Consider the following 21,223-nt stretch of genomic DNA (forward strand, 5'->3'; position numbering starts at 1 on the left):
TAAAGTTTAGTAAGTATTCTAATAGGAAACCGACCGAAAAAAAAAATTAAATTTATCCTCTCTCCCTCACTAATTTATCCACCTGGTTACCATTTGAAGTTCCTCTAACTGTCCAAACTACCATGTGCTACCTACTCCCTCTGTTCCTAAATATTACTCTTTTAAGAGATTCCACTATAGACTATATACGGAGCAAAATGAGTGAACATATGCTTTAAAAGACGTTTATGTGTGTCTGAATGTAGTCTCTATAGTGAAGTATCTAAAAAGTTTTATATTTAGAAACAGAGGGAGTAGTTAATAGGCTTTCTGCCGCGTTATGCATGCACATTTTCAAGCTTGAACATTGATTTGTACTAGTAAACTGCAGCTATAGTAAATGGCTCTCCTCAACTTCTAAGCCCTTCTATTTCTTACTCCCTATGTAAAGAAATATAAGAGTGTTTACATCAGAGAGTACGTATTAATTTGTACCAGTCTTGGCTTTTCAGAAAACAAGTGGGTTTTAGACTTTATCGTTTGCGACGACACGGTTAGAGCACCAACGGAATTGTCACGACAGGCGACTGATGATGGACTGCTGAAGATCAAGCAACCGATTTGTTGGTTTCCAACATTGTACCGAACTAAATGTTTCCTTTCTGCAGATTCATGATAAATTTGCTAACATAATGTAATACTCTCAACTACAATGCAAGTTCGCTATGAGTCTAACATGACGATTGGGTTCGCTACTAAAATTCAGGTTAACTGAATATTTCCTGTCTGCAGAATCCTGACAAATTTGTCAAAAGTACTGTACTACTGTCAATTTCAATGCAAGTTCATTGTCACGCTGTGAGTCTGAGATGATGATCGAGGTCGGCCCATATGATCCATACAGCTCAAAATTGGCAGACAATACTAATACTGAACTCAACAGATATATATGATGGGAAAACACAACAGAGAAAATATTTAGTAATGACATTCAGACTGACAGTTGTTAAACATGTCATATGTTGGGCCGGGCTAGCTTGCCTTGTGCGCCACACAGGATAGATAGAGATAGATATGATCTCCTCTGTTTAAGTTGTACTAGTCTCTATCTTAACCTCCTGTAATCTGTTTCCTCCTCTCTCTCGGTTATTCTCCTAATCGAACACGTTTGTAAACCTATCGAGAGGATCTCCCTCATCACGTATGTCGGCGTTCTGGGACCAGGGGTCTCCAGACTTGCCTGCCTGCGGCCCACTGCGTGGCTCCAATAGCAGCCTGGTACGACTCATCTTCACCAGCAAACACTCAAGACCCTCGCGAGGCGGGCGACACAAGACCTCCTCAGGGGCAGCCTCGCTAGGCTGGCTCGCGAGGAGCGGAGAGATCAAGGCGAGGGGCACCTCGTGAGGTTCTCGTGACGTGAGCCATGACGACCAAGGCCAGGCAGGCGCCAGGCAGGGGCCAGCGGGCGCAGAGTACTGGTTTCCTCTTTGGTGCTAAAGGAGCAGGCGCAGGCGAGGAGTCCCGAGGTATCAGGCGAAGGTTTCCATATCGGTGCAACGAGACCAAGACCAGCGAGGAGTCCCGAGGTATCAGGCGAGGAGTCCCGAGGTATCAGGATGGAGGTCATCGCGGAGCCCACGACGGCGTCACCACCAGAGCCTTTGGCAGGCGAAGACCACCTTTTATCAGGATGGCTTGTACTAGCTGTCCCCCTTCAAATTGGCCGTTGTGGGATCCCTTCCCGCCTAATATTTGGGAAGAGGACCCGGGCCTCTATAAATAGGACTAGCCACTACCGTAGAAGGCAACTGATCTTGGATCAGATCCATTCCATCCACACACACACAAGCTCACCGAGCTCAAGAACACCTCTCCTTAGGAGGTAGTTCTTCCCTTGTACTTGTTCATCCCAGCCTACAAGGCAATCCACCACACCACACTGGAGTAGGGTATTACACCACATCGGTGGCCCGAACCAGTATAAACTCTTGTGTCCCTTGTTCCTCGGGTTCGGCGAGCTAGGCTTTGAGATCGTGGTGAGAACGTGAGCTAGGGGGAGAGAGATCTTCATGCGCACCCCAGAGTTCGAACCTCAAGGGTTTTGCCGGAACCTGTAATCTGACATTTGGCGCGCCAGGTAGGGGTGCGCTGAAGCTTTCCTTCCATCGATCCACGCTCCACCGCTCCACCACGTCCATGGCAGACGCGCGTCGATCTCGCGCTGAGCGCCGGGCTGCCCTGGCCGCCAATGTCGCTTAGACATCCCCTGTTGGCGGGCCTCGACGTCGTTCTCCGTCACCCGCCGCCAACGCCGCCACCGGCCCGGCGGGAAACAAGCAGCAAGCATCTTCGCTGCACCCCTCTGTGCGGCGGGACGGCCGCACCGCTACCCCGTCGCTGACTCCGGCCGGCTCATCGTCCCATGCTCGTCGCGCCCCCATGGACGCGCAGCCCGCTGCTCATGGCACGCGAGCTCCTGCGCTACAGCCCGGTCGACAACCTCTACGAGGACTGGCTGGACCGCATCGCCGAGCTCATCAGCGCCGCTGGGGGCTCCCCCGCACCGTCCCTCTCGCTGCCTCGCCCTCCTCCAGCTGCGGGCGATGTAGCTCATGGAGCGCCTCCGCCGCCTCCACACCAAGGCGGCGCCCTAGCACCAAGACGCGCGGACCTTCGGCGCGACCCGCCGCGCCGGGCGCCCGCGCATGAAGAAGGAAGCTGCCAAGAAGTTCCCCGACCGCAAGAAGACGCTCCCGCACTCCCGGTGCCACCACATCAAGACCACGTGCCACCGGCGGCAGCAGTGCGCGGGAATCAAGACCAAGCTCCGCCCCCACGGCGGGCCCCGGTGGCCACAGCAGGCTGCCGTGCCTTCACTCCGGAGCTGCGTAGCGTCGTTTGGCCACGCAAGTTCAAGCCAGACCTGCCTCCGCGCTACGACGGCACCCTCCACCCTGCGGAGTTCTTGCAGCTCTACGAGCTGAGCATCGAGGCGGCCAACGGCGATGAGAAAGTCATGGCGAACTGGTGTCCCATGGCTCTCAAAGATGGCACACGCTCGTGGCTCCTGAATCTGTCCCCGGGGTCGATCTACTCCTAGGGTGAGATGCGCGACCGCTTCGTCGCCAACTTCCAGGGCACTCGCGACTGCCCGCCAGCCGCGGGTGACCTACGCCGCATCAAGCAGCAGCCAGGAGAGACCCTGCAGAAGTACATCTGATAACCCACAAGTATAGGGGATCGCAACAGTTTTCGAGGGTAGAGTATTCAACCCAAATTTATTGATCCGACACAAGGGGAGCCAAAGAATACTCTCAAGTATCAGCAGTTGAGTTGTCAATTCAACCACACCTGGAAGATTTAATATCTGCAGCAAAATATTTAGTAGCAAAGTAGTATGGAAGTAACGGTGACGGTGGCAAAAGTAACAGTAGCAGTTTTGTAGTAATTGTAACAGTGGCAACGGAAAAGTAACTAAGCGAAGATCAATATGTGAAAAGCTCGTAGGCATTGGATCAATGATGGATAATTATGTCGGATGCGACTCCTCATGCAACAGTTATAACATAGGGTGACATAGAACTAGCTCCAGTTCATGAATGTAATGTAGGCATGTATTCCGAATATAGTCATACGTGCTTATGGAAAAGAACTTGCATACCATCTTTTGTCCTACCCTTCCGTGGCAGCGGGGTCCTATTGGAAACTAAGGGATATTAAGGCCTACTTTTAATAGAGTACCGGACCAAAGCATTAACACTTAGTCAATACATGAACTCCTCAAACTACGGTCATCACCAGGAGTGGTCCCGATTATTTTCACTTCGGGATTGCCGGATCATAACACATAGTAGGTGACTATTGACTTGCAAGATAGGATCAAGAACTCACATATATTCATGAAAACATAATAGGTTCAGATATGAAATCATGGCACTCGGGCCCTAGTGACAAGCATTAAGCATAGCAAAGTCATAGCAACATCAATCTCAGAACATAATGGATACTAGGGATCAAACCATAACAAAACTAACTCGATTACATGATAAATCTCATCCAACCCATCACCGTCCAGCAAGCCTACGATGGAATTACTCACGCACGGCGGTGAGCATCATGAAATTGGTGATGGAGGATGGTTGATGATGATGATGGCGACGGATTCCCCTCTCCGGAGCCCCAAACGGACTCCAGATCAGCCCTCTCGAGAGAGATTAGGGCTTGGCGGCGGCTCCGTATCGTAAAACGCGATGAATCCTTCTCTCCGATTTTTTTCTCCCCGAGCATGAATATATAGAGTTGAAGTTGAGGTCGGTGGAGCCTCAGGGGGCCCACGAGGCAGGGGGCGCGCCCCAGGGGGGTGGGCACGCCCTCCACCCTCGTGGACAGGGTGTGGGCCCCCTGGTGTTGATTCTTTCGCCAGTATTTTTTATTAATTCCAAAATATTCTCCGTGAAGTTCCAGGTCATTCTGAGAACTTTTATTTCTGCATAAAAATAACACCATGGCAATTCTGCTGAAAATAGCGTCAGTCCGGGTTAGTTCCATTCAAATCATGCAAGTTAGAGTCCAAAACAAGGGCAAAAGTGTTTGGAAAAGTAGATACGTTGGAGACGTATCAACTCCCCCAAGCTTAAACCTTTGCTTATCCTCAAGCAATTCAGTTGACAAACTGAAAGTGAAAAATAAAAACTTTTACAAATTCTATTTGCTCTTGTTGTTGTAAATATGTAAAGCCATCATTCAAGTTTTCAGCAAAGATTATGAACTAACCATATTCACAATAACACTTAGGTCTCATGTTTACTCATATCAATGGCATAATCAACTAGCGAGCAATAATAGTAAATCTCGGATGACAACACTTTCTCAAAAGAATCATAATATGATATAACAAGATGGTATCTCGCTAGCCCTTTCTGAGACCGCAAAACATAAATGCATAGCACCCCTGAAGATCAAGGACTGACTAGACATTGTAATTCATGGTAAAAGAGATCCAGTCACAGTCATACTCAATGTAAACTAATAGTAATGCATGCAAATGACAGCGGTGCTCTCCAGCTGGTGCTTTTTAATAAGAGGGCGATGACTCAACATAAAAGTAAATACATAGACCCTTCGCAGAGGGAAGCAGGGATTTGTAGAGGTGCCAGAGCTCGATTTTGAAACAGAGATAAATAATATTTTGAGTGGCATACTTTCATTGTCAACATAACAACCGAGAGATCTCGATATCTCCATGCTACACACATTATAGGCGGTTCCCAAGCAGAAGGGTAAAGTTTATACTCCCCCACCACCAACAAGCATCAATCCATGGCTGGCCCGAAACAACGAGTGCCTCCAACTAACAACAGTCCTGGGGGGGTTTTGTTTGCAATTATTTTGATTTAAGCATGGGACTGGGCATCCCGGTACCAGCCATTTTCTCATGAATGAGGAGCGGAGTCCACTCCTCGTGAGAATAACCCACCTAGCATGGAAGATACAGACAACCCTAGTTGATACATGAGCTATTCGAGCATACAAAACAGAATTTCATTTGAAGAATTAGAGTTTGGCACATACAAATTTACTTGGAACGACAGGTAGATACCGCATATAGGAAGGTATGGTGGACTCATATGGAATAACTTTGGGGTTTATGGAAGTGGATGCACAAGCAGTATTCCCACTTAGTACAAGTGAAGGCTAGAAAGAGACTGGGAAGCGACCAACTAGAGAGCGACAACAGTCATGAACATGCATTAAAATTCATCAACACTGAGTGCAAGCATGAGTAGGATATAATTCACCATGAACATAAATATCGTGGAGGCTATGTTGATTTCGTTTCAACTACATGCGTGAACATGTGCCAAGTCAAGCCACTCGAGTCGTTTAAAGGAGGATACCACCCTATCATACCACATCACAACCATTTTAATAGCATGTTGGCACGCAAGATAAACCCTTATAAACTCCTAACTAATTAAGCATTGCATGAGCAACTATAATCTCTAATTGTCATTGCAAATATGTTTCATTCATAATAGGCTGAATCAAGAACGATGAACTAATCATATTTACAAAAACAAGATAAGTCGAGTTCATACCAGCTTTTCTCATCTCAATCAGTCCATCATATATCGTCATTATTGCCTTTCACTTGCACGAGCGAACGGTGTGGATAATAATAATAGTGCACGTGCATTGGACTAAGCTGGAATCTGCAAGCATTTAATACATGGGAGAAGACAAGGTAATATGGGCTCTTGGTTGAATCAACAATAATGCATATAAGAGCCACTTCAACATTTTCATTATGGTCTTCTCCTCTCGACCCCCAAAGAAAGGAAATAAAATAAAACTATTTACACGGGAAAGCTCCCAACAAGCAAAAGAAGAACGAGAAATCTTTTTGGGTTTTCTTTTAATTACTACTACTACAGGCGTGGAAAGTAAACTAGCTAAAAGCTACAACTAATTTTTTTGGTTTTTCTTAAGGTTTTTCAAACACACAAGAAGAAGACTAGAAACAGAAAATAAACTAGCATGGATAGTACAATGAAAAAGTATGAGCACCGACAACTAGAATGAGTGTGTGAACATGAATATAATGTCGGTGAGAAATACGTACTCCCCCAAGCTTAGGCTTTTGGCCTAAGTTGGTCTATGGCCACGGCTAGCCTGGCGGATATCCAAAGTTGTAGCTGGGGTCGTACTGAGATGCAGCAGCTACTGCCTCAAGAGCTGCAGCTTGGAGGCGAGCTGCCTCCGTCCTCCTCTCGTACTCGTTCGCCTCCTCCCTGGTTATAACATATCTCCTTTTTGCCTGAAAGTCAAAGAAAGTAGAAGCAGGGAGAGCAATATGGACAGTGCGACGTCTATTGAAGATTAGTCGGTGCAGGAGGGACTGTTCATTCCTCTCAACAAACTACTGGCGAACCATAGCATTATAATCTAGATAAGTAGGAGGCAACCTAATATCATTTTCATGTATAGGTACCTCAAGATAACTAGCTACACAAGATGCAACCTTCATGCAACAATAGCCCCCAAGTTATATTGTTTATCACCTAATACCGCACTTTTGAGGACACAAAGATCTGGAACGCACATGTGACAAGCCTCATCTTTGCCGTTAATGCATCTACCTATGAAGAGAGAGAAATAATGTATGGAAGGAAAATGAATGCTCCCTATGGTAGCTTGTGTTATTTCTCTAGATTCCCCCACAGTGATACTAGCCAGAAAATCTTTATATTCAGATTTGCGAGGTTCACTAACATTACCCCACTGCGGGAGTTTACAAGCAACATTAAAATCTTCTAGGTCCATGGTATATGATTTATCATATAAATCAAATAAAATAGTGTGAGAATTGCACGAAGATGTAAATTTAAACCTTCTCATAAAGGAATTAGTTAGGTAGTGGTATTGAGGGCACTTATCTGACACGAAGCCCTCAAGATCAGCATTACGCACATATGCATCAAATTCTTCCTTGAAGCCTGTCCGGGCCATAAACTCTTCTGACGGCCATTCACAAGGCCGCACTTGGGCTTCCCTTGGTAGTTCATTGTCCGGCTCACGTATCGCGAGCCTGGGCCCTTGCTTCCTTGAAGATGCACCTTGGTACATTTTCCTAAACATATTTCTTCCTCTGAAAAATTTCTGAAATTTTTAGTGACTCAAAATAAAAGTGAACCAAACTCAACAAGATTGATAGCAACTACTCCCACAAGTGCCTAGAGGCTATATCATGCATTAAAACTACTTTGGACCAAATAAATTTGACATGCAAGCTCAAGAACAGGGTCACCTAAGCAGCAGAAATTTGCAATGTATAAAGCACTAGAACAAAAACTAATTGGACCATTGGAGGAGTCACATACCGAAGAACAATCCCCCAAAGCAGTTTTGTGAATGGAGCTTTGAGCAAGGAGATCAAAAATGGTAGCAAGATGAGCTAGAACACGAGTTTGAGCTATGGGAGGATTTTTCTGGAGGAAGAAGGAGTGAGTGGGTGCTGGAATAAGTGGAGGGGGGCCACGTGGGGCCCAGGAGGCAGGGGGCGCGCCCTGGACCCTCGTGGCCAGGTAGTGGCTCCCCTGGTGTGTTCTCAGTGCCAGATATTCTTAAATATTCTACAAAAAATCATATTTCATTTCCAGGACATTTGGAGAACATTTATTTTCGGGGTATTTTTTTATTGCAAGGATAATTCAGAAAACAGACAGAAAATACTATTTTTTCTTTATTTAATCTAAATAATAGAAAGTAAAAGGAGGGTACAGATATTGTGCTTTCTAACTTCATCCATCTCATGCTCATCAAAAGGAATCCACTAACAAGGTTGATCAAGTCTTGTTAACAAACTCTTTTCGAATAACATGGAACCGGAGAAATTTCGAATAACACTAGGTTACCTCAACGGGGATATGCATGTCCCCAACAATAAGAATATCATATTTCTTCTTGACAGTAGGAAGAGGAAATTCAAAACCTCCAATAATAGTTGTTGAAAATTTTCCAATAGAATTTATACTATGGACTTGAGGTTGTTTCCTCGGAAAGTGTACCGTATGCTCATTACCATTAACATGAAAAGTGACATTGCCTTTGTTGCAATCAATAACAGCCCCTGCAGTATTCAAAAAGGGTCTACCATGGATAATCAACATACTATCCTCCTTGGGAATATCAAGAATAACAAAGTCTGTTAAAATAGTAACGTTTGCAACCACAACAGGCACATCCTCACAAATACTGTAGCGACCCGAACTCAAACAGTCAAGTCTCTGTGCTTCAGTGTCATCCCTGAATCGGTAATGCTGACACACACAGTACTCGAAGGATTTATAACAGAGTAGCAATCACACACGTATTACATCGAATGTCTCAAAAGAGAACTTATTACAATAAATATGGCTTAAGGCCATCTAATACAATAACAGTGGAAGGCTTGGAAGATAAAGTGAGTCCATCAACTCCAACAGCATAGCTGAGCTGCACGGCAACGACCTAACGAACCTTACTCTTCGTCTGAAAAGTCTGCAACATAATACGTTGCAGCCCAAAAATGGGTCAGCACATGGAATATGCTGGCAATATAACACAGTAGAGCAAGAACAGAATAATATTATCACCACATGCATATTTGGCTGGTGGAAAGCTCTATGGTTATAGTTTTTGCGAAAAGCCAATTTTTCCCTACAACAAAGTAATAAGTTTTATTTTAACTATCATGGTAGTTGAAACATCATTGAGAAGGTTCCTCCAACTCAATCCAAATTAAAGTAATTATCAACCCAACAATATTAATTTAGAGTGATGAGATACTTAGGATACTCCAAGTACTAGATACTCAAGATTGTCCATAACCGGGGACACGGCTAACCATGATTAGATTGTACACTCTGCAGAGGTTCGCGCACTTTTCCCCACAAGACTCGATCTCCTCCGTTGGATTTCTCGCACTACAAGGTGTTTGAGAAACGGATGCCCGAGACATAGCCTTTCAGAAACATTAACTCTCTACTCCGGGCAGACCATACCAAACCTACATCCCTCTACCTGCTGATCCACCTCTTCAAGAGCTTACGCAACTTACTCAACTATGCTAGAGCCCATAATAGCTTGTGGCTGCACACGGAAGTTTCTAGCATGAAAATATCTCAGTTCCCTTTGAGCCTGGGTGGCGGACCTTAGGATGATCACACGGGTACTCCGGGATATCCTAGGACAACACTGGATTCCCCAGGGCCCGACAAGCAATCCACCCAGATGTGTATTAAAGTTGCCACCTTAAGTTGAACCATTAATTAACAATCTCACATCTGTCATGGATACACTCAAACCCAATCCACGTCTACGAGCATAGCATAGCAATATAAGCAATACGTAGAAGTAATTCCCAAGGTTTGAATATAACAGGGCAATAGGTTCTACCTCATCAACTACTTCCCAACCCACATGTTAATCACATCCTAATCATGCAATGTTTGAGGATTGGAACTAATGCATAAAAACTGGGTATGAAAAGGATATGATCAATGTGTTACTTGCCTTGCTGACGATCCGCAAAACCTAGGGACTCGTAGTAGCACGCTTCGCACTCCGGGAATTCTATCGCAAACAAACAATAGCATACATAAGCAATCAAGCAAAGACGCACGGGCAAAACTCAAATAAGAAGAATTGACCAGAAAGTTCAACTTAAGAACTCCGGTTTGCAAAAAGAATCAAATCAAGCGGAGCAACGAAACTCAAACTGCGAAAGAAACAAGATCCGTTTACTAATCTGAACTAAAGTCAAATTTTACAGTGCCAAAATCTTGTTCAAGTTGGTTAAACAGAAAGAGGGTTTCGAGACGAAGATCTAGGCGCTTGAATCGCCTGATTCCGATAAACGAGCGAAAAGATAAACTAAAACGAAAATCGGATCAGAAATCGCGGAAAATCCGAGAAAAAGAAAAACTGACGAACAGGCTAATGAACGAACGTTCGCTGTCTGCGATTAAACGATGAAAACCGTTCGTTAAAACGAACGTAAAACGGGCGTTCGCTAAATACCGGATCTATATAAAAAACGGATCTAGGGTTTCAAAAAAACAAAACGGTTTTCTCACGAAAACCGAGGCGGCTACCTCGGGTCCAGCGAGTCCGGCGCGGCGAGCAGCGGCGGGGCGCGGGGCGGCGGCGGCGGCAGCGAAGCGGGGCGGCGGCGGCGGGATTAGGGTTAGGGCGCGGGTGGCGGCTGGGCTGGCTCAGGGCTCGGGGTCTCGGGCTTTAAAGGCCGGCCCGAGGAGTCCTGGCCGGTTACGGCCCGAAGCCGGTTCACTTTTTTTTTGAAACCCTAGATCTGTTTTTTTATATAGATCCGGTTCGGTTTATTTTCGGTTTAGTTATTTAGCGAACGCCCGTTTTACGTTCGTTTTAACGAACGGTTTTCACCGTTTAATCGCAGACAGCGAATGTTCGTTCATTAGCTTCATTAGCTTGTTCGTCAGTTTTTCTTTTTCTCGGATTTTCCGCGATTATTTTTTATCGCGATTTCTGATCCAATTTTCGTTTTAGTTTATCTTTTCGCTCGTTTATCGGAATATGGCGATTCAAGCGCCTAGATCTTCGTCTCAAAACCCTCTTTCTGTTTAACCAACTTGAACAAGATTTTGGTACTGTAAAATTTGACTTTAGTTCAGATTAGTAAACGGATCTTGTTTCTTTCGCAGTTTGAGTTTCGTTGCTCCGCTTGATTTGATTCTTTTTGCAAACCGGAGTTCTTAAGTTGAACTTTCTGGTCAATTCTTCTTATTTGAGTTTTGCCCGTGCGTCTTTGCTTGATTGCTTATGTATGCTATTGTTTGTTTGCGATAGAATTCCCGGAGTGCGAAGCGTGCTACTACGAGTCCCTAGGTTTTGCGGATCGTCAGCAAGGCAAGTAACACATTGATCATATCCTTTTCATACCCAGTTTTTATGCATTAGTTCCAATCCTCAAACATTGCATGATTAGGATGTGATTAACATGTGGGTTGGGAAGTAGTTGATGAGGTAGAACCTATTGCCCTGTTATATTCAAACCTTGGGAATTACTTCTACGTATTGCTTATATTGCTATGCTATGCTCGTAGACGTGGATTGGGTTTGAGTGTATCCATGACAGATGTGAGATTGTTAATTAATGGTTCAACTTAAGGTGGCAACTTTAATACACATCTGGGTGGATTGCTTGTCGGGCCCTGGGGAATCCAGTGTTGTCCTAGGATATCCCGGAGTACCCGTGTGATCATCCTAAGGTCCGCCACCCAGGCTCAAAGGGAACTGAGATATTTTCATGCTAGAAACTTCCGTGTGCAGCCACAAGCTATTATGGACTCTAGCATAGTTGAGTAAGTTGCGTAAGCTCTTGAAGAGGTGGATCAGCAGGTAGAGGGATGTAGGTTTGGTATGGTCTGCCCGGAGTAAAGAGTTAATGTTTCTGAAAGGCTATGTCTCGGTCATCCATTTCTCAAACACCTTGTAGTGTGAGAAATCCAACGGAGGAGATCGAGTCTTGTGGGGAAAAGTGCGCAAACCTCTGCAGAGTGTACAATCTAATCATGGTTAGCCGTGTCCCCGGTTATGGACAATCTTGAGTATCTAGTACTTGGAGTATCCTAAGTATCTTATCACTCTAAATTAATATTGTTGGGTTGATAATTACTTTAATTGGGATTGAGTTGGAGGAACCTTCTCAATGATGTTTCAACTACCATGATAGTTAAAATAAAACTTATTCCTTTGTTGTAGGAAAAAATTGGCTTTTCGCAAAAACTATAACCATAGAGCTTTCCACCAGCCAAATATGCATGTAGTGATAGCATTATTCTGTTCTTGCTCTACTGTGTTATATTGCCAGCATATTCCATGTGCTGACCCGTTTTCGGGCTGCAACGTGTTATGTTGCGGACTTTTCAGATGAAGAGTAAGGTTTGTTAGGTCGTTGCCGTGCAGCTCAGCTACGCCGTTGGAGTTGATGGACTCACTTTATCTTCCAAGCCTTCCGCTGTTATCGTATTAGATGTACTTAAGCGATATTTATTGTAATAAGTTCTCTTTTGAGACATTCGATGTAATAAGTGTGTGATTGCTACTCTGTTATAAATCCTTCGAGTACTGTGTGTGTCAGCATTACCGATCCAGGGATGACAATGAAGCACAGAGACTTGACCGTTTGAGGTCGGGTCGCTACAAATACCGACAGGTATAGGAGTTGATTTATCGGCCATTTGCAAAGATATTTCAGTAGGTGTGAACTTATTCAAATCAAGTCTACGATATAAATAGAGAGGCAGAACACTAACACCGGCTCCAAGATCACATAACGCAGTTTTAACATAGTTTCCTTTAATGGAGCATCGTATAGTTGGTACTCCTGTATCTCCTAGTTTCTTAGGTATTCCACCTTTAAAAGTATAATTGGCGAGCATGGTGGAAATTTCAGCTTCCGGTATCTTTCTTTTATTTGTAACAATATCTTTCATATACTTAGCATAAGGATTCATTTTAAGCATATCAGTGAAACGCATACGCAAAAAGATAGGTCTAATCATTTCAGCAAAGCGCTCGAAATCCTTATCATCCTTTTTCTTGGATTGTTTTGGAGGAAAAGGCATGGTTTTCTGAACCCATGGTTCTCTTTCTTTACCGTGCTTCCTAGCAACAAAGTCTCTCTTATCATAATGTTGATTCTTTGATTGTGGGTTATCAAGATCAATAGCAGGTTCAATCTCTACTTCATTGTTATTGCTAGGTTGAGCATCAACATGAACATCATCATTAACATTATCACTAGGTTCATGTTCATTACCAGATTGTGTTTCAGCATCAGAAATAGAAATATCATTGGGATTCTCAGGGGTGTCAACAACAGGTTCACTAGAAGCATGCAAAGTCCTATCATTTGTCTTTTTCTTCCTCTTAGAAGGACTAGGTGCATCAACATTAGTTCTCTGAGAATCTTGCTCAATTCTCTTAGGGTGGCCCTCAGGATACAAAGGTCCCTGAGTCATTTTACCCCCTCTAGTCATAACTCTAACAACATTATCATTTTTCTTATTATTTAATTTATTGAGCAAATCATCTTGTGCTTTAAGCACTTGTTCTACTTGAGTGGTAACCATAGAAGCATGTTTACTAATGAGTTTAATTTCACCTTTAACTCTAGCCATATAATCACTCAAATGTTCAATCATATAAGCATTTCGTTTCAATTGTCTACCAACATAAGCATTAAAGTTTTCTTGTTTAACAATAAAATTATCAAACTCATCTAAGCATTGGCTAGCAGACTTATAATGAGAAATATCACCTTCATCAAATCTATAGAGAGAATTTACCTTTGCTACCTGTGTCGGGTTATCAAGACCATTTATTTCTTCAATAGGTGGTAAATTCTTAACATCTTCAGCTTTAATACCCTTTTCTTTCATAGATTTCTTTGCCTCTTGCATATCTTCAGGACTGAGAAATAGAATACCCCTTTTCTTCGGAGTTGGCTTAGGAGTTGGTTCAGGAAGTGTCCAATTATTATCATTACTCAACACATTATTCAATAGCAATTCAGCTTGATCAACAGTTCTTTCCCTGAAAACACAACCAGCACAACTATCCAGGTGGTCTCTGGAAGCATCGGTTAGTCCATTATAAAAGATATCAAGTATTTCATTTTTCTTGAGAGGATGATCAGGCAAAGCATTAAGTAATCGGAGAAGCCTCCCCCAAGCTTCTGGGAGACTCTCTTCTTCAATTTGCACAAAATTATATATTTCCCTTAAGGCAGCTTGTTTCTTATGAGCGGGGAAATATTTAGCAGAGAAGTAATAAATCATATCCTGGGGACTACGCACACAACTAGGATCAAGAGAATTAAACCATGTTTTAGCACCACCCTTTAATGAGAACGGAAATAACTTAAGGATAAAGTAGTAACGGATTTTTTCCTCATTGGTGAATAGGGTGGCTATATCATTTAATTTAGTAAGATGTGCCACAACAGTTTCAGATTCATGGCCATAAAAAGGATCATATTCAACCAAAGTAATTAACTTAGGATCGACAGAGAAATCATAATCCTTATCAGAAATACAGATAGGTGAAGTAGCAAAAGCAGGGTCATATTTCATTCTAGCATTCAAAGACTTCTCTTTCAGCTTAACTAACAGTTTCTTAAGATCATATCTATCTTTGCAAGCAAAAAAGTCTCTAGCAGTTTCTTCATCCATAACATAACCCTCAGGGTCATCAGGCAATTCATATCTAGGGGGAGAATCTTCATCATCACTTTCATCAATATTATCAGTTTCAATAATTTCATTCTCTCTAACCCTAGCAAGTTGTTCATCAAGAAATTCACCTAATGGCACAGTATTATCAAGCATAGAAGTAGTTTCATCATAAGCATCATGCATAGCAGAAGTGGCATCATCAATAACATGCGACATATCAGAATCAATAGCAGGTGTAGGTGTCGCAAATTTACTCATAACAGAAGGTGAATCAAGTGCAGAGCTAGATGGCAGTTCCTTACCTCCCCTCGTAGTTGAGGGATAAATCTTGGTTCTTTCGTCTTTCAAGTTCCTCATAGTGATCAACATATATAAATTCCAGGTGACTCAAACATAGAGCTATGCTCCCCGGCAACGGCGCCAGAAAATAGTCTTGATAACCCACAAGTATAGGGGATCGCAATAGTTTTCGAGGGTAGAGTATTCAACCCAAATTTATTGATTCGACACAAGGGGAGCCAAGGAATATTCTCAAGTATTAGCAGTTGAGTTGTGTATTAGCAGTTAAGTTGTCAATTCAACCACACCTGGAAGACTTAATATCTGTAGCAAAATATTTAGTAGCAAAGTAGTATGGAAGTAACGGTAACGGTGGCAAAAGTAACAGTAGCAGTTTTGTAGTAATTGTAACAGTGGCAACGGAAAAGTAACTAAGCAAAGATCAATATGTGAAAAGCTCGTAGGCATTGGATCAATGATGGATAATTATGTCGGATGCGATTCCTCATGCAACAGTTATAACATAGGGTGACACAGAACTAGCTCCAGTTCATCAATGTAACGTAGGCATGTATTCCGAATATAGTCATACGTTCCTATGGAAAAGAACTTGCATGACATCTTTTGTCCTACCCTCCCGTGGCAGCGGGGTCCTATTGGAAACTAAGGGATATTAGGGCCTCCTTTTAATGGAGTACCGGACCAAAGCATTAACACTTGGTGAATACATGAACTCCTCAAACTACGATCATCACCGGGAGTGCTCCCGATTATTGTCACTTCGGGGTTGCTGGATCATAACACATAGTAGGTGACTATTGACTTGCAAGATAGGATCAAGAACTCACATATATTCATGAAAACATAATAGGTTCAGATCTGAAATCATGGCACTCGGGCCATAGTGACAAGCATTAAGCATAGCAAAGTCATAGCAACATCAATCTCAGAACATAATGGATACTAGGGATCAAACCCGAACAAAACTAAGTTGATTACATGATAAATCTCATCCAACCCATCACCGTCCAGTAAGCCTACGATGGAATTACTCACGCACGGCGGTGAGCATCATGAAATTGGTGATGGAGGAAGGTTGATGATGACGATGGCGACGGATTCCCCTCTCCGGAGCCCCGAACGGACTCCAGATCAGCCCTCCCGAGAGAGATTAGGGCTTGGTGGCGGCTCTGTATCGTAAAACATGATGAAACCTTCTCTCCGATTTTTTTCTCCCCGAACGTGAATATATAGAGTTGGAGTTGAGGTCGGTGGAGCCTCAGGGGGCCCACGAGGCAGGGGGCGCGCCCCAGGGGGTGAGCGCGCCCTCCACCCTTGTGGACAGGGTGTGGCCCCCTGGTGTTGATTCTTCTGCCAATATTTTTTATTAATTCCAAAAATATTCTCCGTAAAGTTTCAGGTCATTCCGAGAACTTCTGTTTCTGCACAAAAATAACACCATGGCAATTCTGCTGAAAACAGTGTCAGTCCGGGTTAGTTCCATTCAAATCATGCAAGTTATAGTCCAAAACAAGGGCAAAAGTGTTTGGAAAAGTAGATACGTTGGAAACGTATCAACATCCGGTGCTTCAATAGCGTTCGCCTCAAGATCCCCAAGGTGATGGATGAGGCCATCATTTCAGCATTCTCTGATGGCGTCCGCGACGTCAAGATGAAGGAGGAGCTTGCTATCCACGAGGAGCCATGCACGGTACTGGAGATGTTCAACATGGCGACCAAGTGTGCGAGAGTTGAGGAGGGGCGCCACTCCCTCCTCGAAATCCCTGCAGCTGACCTAGAAGAGAAGAAAGCCAAGGCCAAGGACGTGAAGCGCAAGGGGGAAGCCGTGCTCGCGGCCGAGCCAGATACGAAGCGCGGTCGGGACCACCCCGAGTCGTCCAAGAGCAGCCGTCCGTTCTGCGCCTTCCACAACGTACACAGCCACAACACCAATGACTGCCAAGAGCTCAGGGCCATTCGAGATGGACGCTATGGTCGATGCCCCGAGCGAAATGACTGAGGTTATGGACGAGGAGGAGGACGAAGTGGAGGACGCTGGGACGACCGTCGCCCTCGTCGGGAGTGGCACGACCGGACTCGCGAGGACCACTGGTAGGACCAGCCTCGTGAGGGCGCCTGGAGGGACCAGCCTCGTGAGGACCGTCCTCAGGGCAATCCTGGCCTCCCTCCGCTGCCGCTACCGCCAAGAAGGAACGACGACCACCATCAGGACGAGGGGGCTAGGGGCTTCCAGGAGTCGCGCGCTATCGCTTGCATCTTGGGCGGTGCTCAGGCCCCAGCCTCCCAGCGCATCTTCAAGCAGTTTGCTCGCGAGGTGAACGCGGCCCTTCCCAGGCTCGAGGCCACGCACCCGCTCAGGTGGTCCAAGTGCGCCATCACCTTCAGCTCGTCGGACCAGCTCAAGTGTGCGGCTACTGCCGGCGCCCTCCCGATGCTTTGCTCACTCGTCATCAGCAACGTCCAAGTCACCAAGACCCTCATCGACGGCGACGCAGGGCTCAATGTCCTGTCCGTCGAGACGTTCGATAGCCTCCAAGTGCCATACGATCAGCTACATCCTACCAAGCCTTTCTCAGGAGTGACCGACGGCTCCACCACCCCGATAGGGCAGGTCCGCCTCCCTGTCACCTTCGGCCAGCGCAACAACTACCGCACCGAGCTCATTGACTTCGACGTCGCCCACATCCGCCTGCCGTACAACGCCATCCTTGGGTATCCGGCATTCGCCAAGTTCATTGCGGTGACCCATCACGGCTACAACGTCCTCAAAATGCCAGGAAGCGGCGGAGTCATCACGGTCCCCTGCAAAGAAAGAGATGCAGTGTGCTCCCTGGAGCGCGCCTTCCAAGCCGCAGCAATCGAAGACCCCGACAACGAAGGCACCCTGTACCCTCCTGAGGCCATCCCCAAGAAGAAGAAGCAGCTACTCCATCCAGGGCCTCAGGGGAATGGCGTCTCCAATGGACTCACATAGGAAGGCGTGCCCGGCGTCCTCCTCGGGCAGGGCTCGGGGGCTGTCTTCTGGAGGGCCTCAGACCTGGCCAACGTCACGAGGGAGGCGCTCGGGCACCATGTGGAGGCGTGCTTCACAGCACGTCTCCCTCAGGAGGGCACTGGGCGAGGAGCATCTAGTGCTCAGGAGTTCATCGTCAAGGCAACCCAGGAGCTTCAAGAGGCAAGGAACGTACGCGGCGACCGCCGCCCACCACTCGGCGCAGCTCCCCATCCTGGCGAGGACGGTGGGCTGCGCGTCTGCGTCGACATTCCAGGGCTCAACAGGGCCACAACTCAGGAGTTCTTCTGGCCTTCGCGCGTTGGCCGGTGCGAGGGTCCACCTCACAGCTATGTTCGCATGCCGTTTGGCCTGCCGAGTGCGGCTGTCATCTACCAGCGTCATCTGCGGAGCGTCCTGGCGGCTCAGGAGACCAGGCACCACGCAGTCCGGGCAGAAATGGAAACGGTCCTCAAGGAACCACCCGAGCCCCCAGAGCCTCCTGAGGCTCAAGGCCCTGGTGGCTCGTGAGGAGCGACCTCTTCAGCGCGCACCTTCAGCTACCTCAACACTCCTTCGACAACGGTATCAGGTGACTCTTTCCAATTCATTCAGTTGGGGGTGCCCCTCGGGCAGCGTTATCCCCAAGTCGCACGGGTCCGTCCCCGCGACGTGTATCCTTTTGCATCTTTAGCTTACTCAGTCGGGGGCGCCCCTCGGGCTGCATTATCCCCAGGCCACTCGGGTCCGTCCTAGTGGCATGTATCGTTCTTGCATCTATCTGAACTAGCTTATCTCCCTACGTGGTTTCCCTACGGCTATCACTTGTCTGATTACATCTCGCGGCATCCCGCATTGCTAACCAATCTCCTGTTTACCCCGCGGCGAGAGCTCCACATATCGGCACGACGCTTGTGCTCGGGTCCGTCCCTGCAACACTGATAAACCTGAGACATCAAGCTCTGGCTCACGGCCCGCTCCGTGCACGTCACCTCGTCAGATCCTTAGTGCCTTCGCCTTCTTGTGGAACAATCGACAGCTGGGTAACCAACTCGATCACGGACTGTATTCCCTCTCCAACTAACTCGCAGGAATCTCCGGAGCACTAGCTACTGGTGGCCCCGTCAGCTCGTTCCTTCTCTCGTGCCATCCGCTTGCGCATGGAAGGGGGGCTCCTGAGCATAGCCCCTCAGGAGCTCTTACTGACTCTCCAGCCCTCACCCCCTGGCCTTGACCACGGCATCGCGACCTGGCATACCAGCGGCGGCTGAGCCTTGCTCGAGGGTCGGGACCCGAGAATGCAGAGCACTCAGGAGGGCATGAGATGGGGAAGGATCTAACGTGAGCCTGACCCAGTAGAACCACCACCGATGCACGAGCCAGGCGCGGCACGGGGACTCGACCCAGGATCGGCAAAGATAAGTCACGCATTCTAGCCGGCCCAGCGCTGAGACACAGGATTCCTAGATCATGCAGCTTTGCTACGGCGACGCCGCTTACCTTTCCTACCTTCCAGGAGTCGCTTACACGCTAAGGGGGACCTCCTGAGCATCGCGCCTCAGGGGCTCTTACCGGACCTTGAGTCGCTCACCTCCTGGCCTTGACCACGACATCGCGACCTGGCATACCAGCGACGGCTGAAGCCTGCCTGGGGACTGGGGCCTGTCAGCGTAGAGCGCCAGGCTGCCGCAGGGATGGAAAGGGGGGACCGAGCTGGAGCAAGACATGCGAACATAAGCTTTTATAATGGGGATGATATTAACAAAAAAGGCGCTACAGATTCTTTACACACCCCCGTGGGGTCCATCTTAATTCCTCGCAGTGAACAAAAGGAAAAGACTATCGGAAGCTATAACTACGGGCGTCGTCACTGACGCCATCATCAACAGTGGGCTGCGGGAGGCCGACGCCCGCCCCATCCAGATCAGCGTCGGCGGCGAGCGGACGCTGTTGCTGCGCTCCGGGCACGGCGAGAGCTCGGGGGCACGTAGCTATCATCGCTCGTCTCCGGAGTCTCGTAGGGCTCGGGAGAGTCGCTAGTCTCCCAAGCACCATCGCTGCTGTCGAAGAACTACTGGCGAGGGCAGTGGCAGGCCCGGCTCCTGCCGCTGTGCCGTCCCGATGACCCCCTCCAGGGTAGCACTCGAGGCGGAGGCCTTCCTCATCGAAGACCTTGAAGAACATCGTGGAGGCGCCATCGTATTCAAAGTGGATGGCGAGGGCGCTGTCGGTGTCAAAACCGGCGGATCTCGGGTAGGGGGTCCCGAACTGTGCGTCTAAGGTCGATGGTAACAGGAGGCAGGGGACACAATGTTTACCCAGGTTCGGGACCTCTCTATGGAGGTAATACCCTACTTCCTGCTTGATTGATCTTGATGAATATGAGTATTACAAGAGTTGATCTACCACGAGATCGTAATGGCTAAAACCCTAAAAGTCTAGCCTGTATGACTATGATTGTCCGTCTAAGGACCTGGCCCTCCGGTTTATATAGACACCGGAGGGATCTAGGGTTACATAAGGTCGGTTACAGAGAAAGGAATCTTTACATCATGGACGTCAAGCTTGCCTTCCACGCCAAAGAGAGCCCCATCCGGACACAGGTAGAGTCTTCGGTCTTCGTATCTTTACAGCCCATCAGTCCGGCCCACGTCCAACAGGCCGGACGCCCGAGGACCCCTTAGTCTAGGACTCCCTCAGTAGCCCCTGAACCAGGCTTTCAATGACGAGGTGTCCGGCGCGCAGATTGTCTTCAGCATTGCAAGGCGGGTTCTCCTTCCCGAACACTCCAAGATATTCTTCGGACGCAACGAACGTGTCCAGATCTGTAACACAAGTACCGCACATACAGCCGTAGAGAGTATAATATTTCACGAGTCCCATCTACTGACAACTTTTGGCGAGATAACATCACGCCTGCCCGGTCATTATTTCGAACCGTTTTCTTCTGCCGTTCCGCATTTCGAGATGCGGTTTCCATTGGCACGTCTTGTCAAAGTAGAGATCATGTCCCCTTATTGCGGGATTCTCATCAATACGAGCGTGCGTAACCCAACCGTTCCATTGGAAAGATTCCATGGGAATAGGCAGGTTTTCGGGCTTAGGAGGAGGCGTTCGATACCCGTTGCCTTTATAAAGGTGCAAAGGGTTATCTTTACTTACGCCAAACTTCTCCTCAGCCTCCCCAACCTCG

The sequence above is a fragment of the Triticum aestivum genome, chromosome 7D (assembly GCF_018294505.1).
Source record: "Triticum aestivum cultivar Chinese Spring chromosome 7D, IWGSC CS RefSeq v2.1, whole genome shotgun sequence".
Classification (NCBI taxonomy): Eukaryota; Viridiplantae; Streptophyta; class Magnoliopsida; order Poales; family Poaceae; genus Triticum; species Triticum aestivum.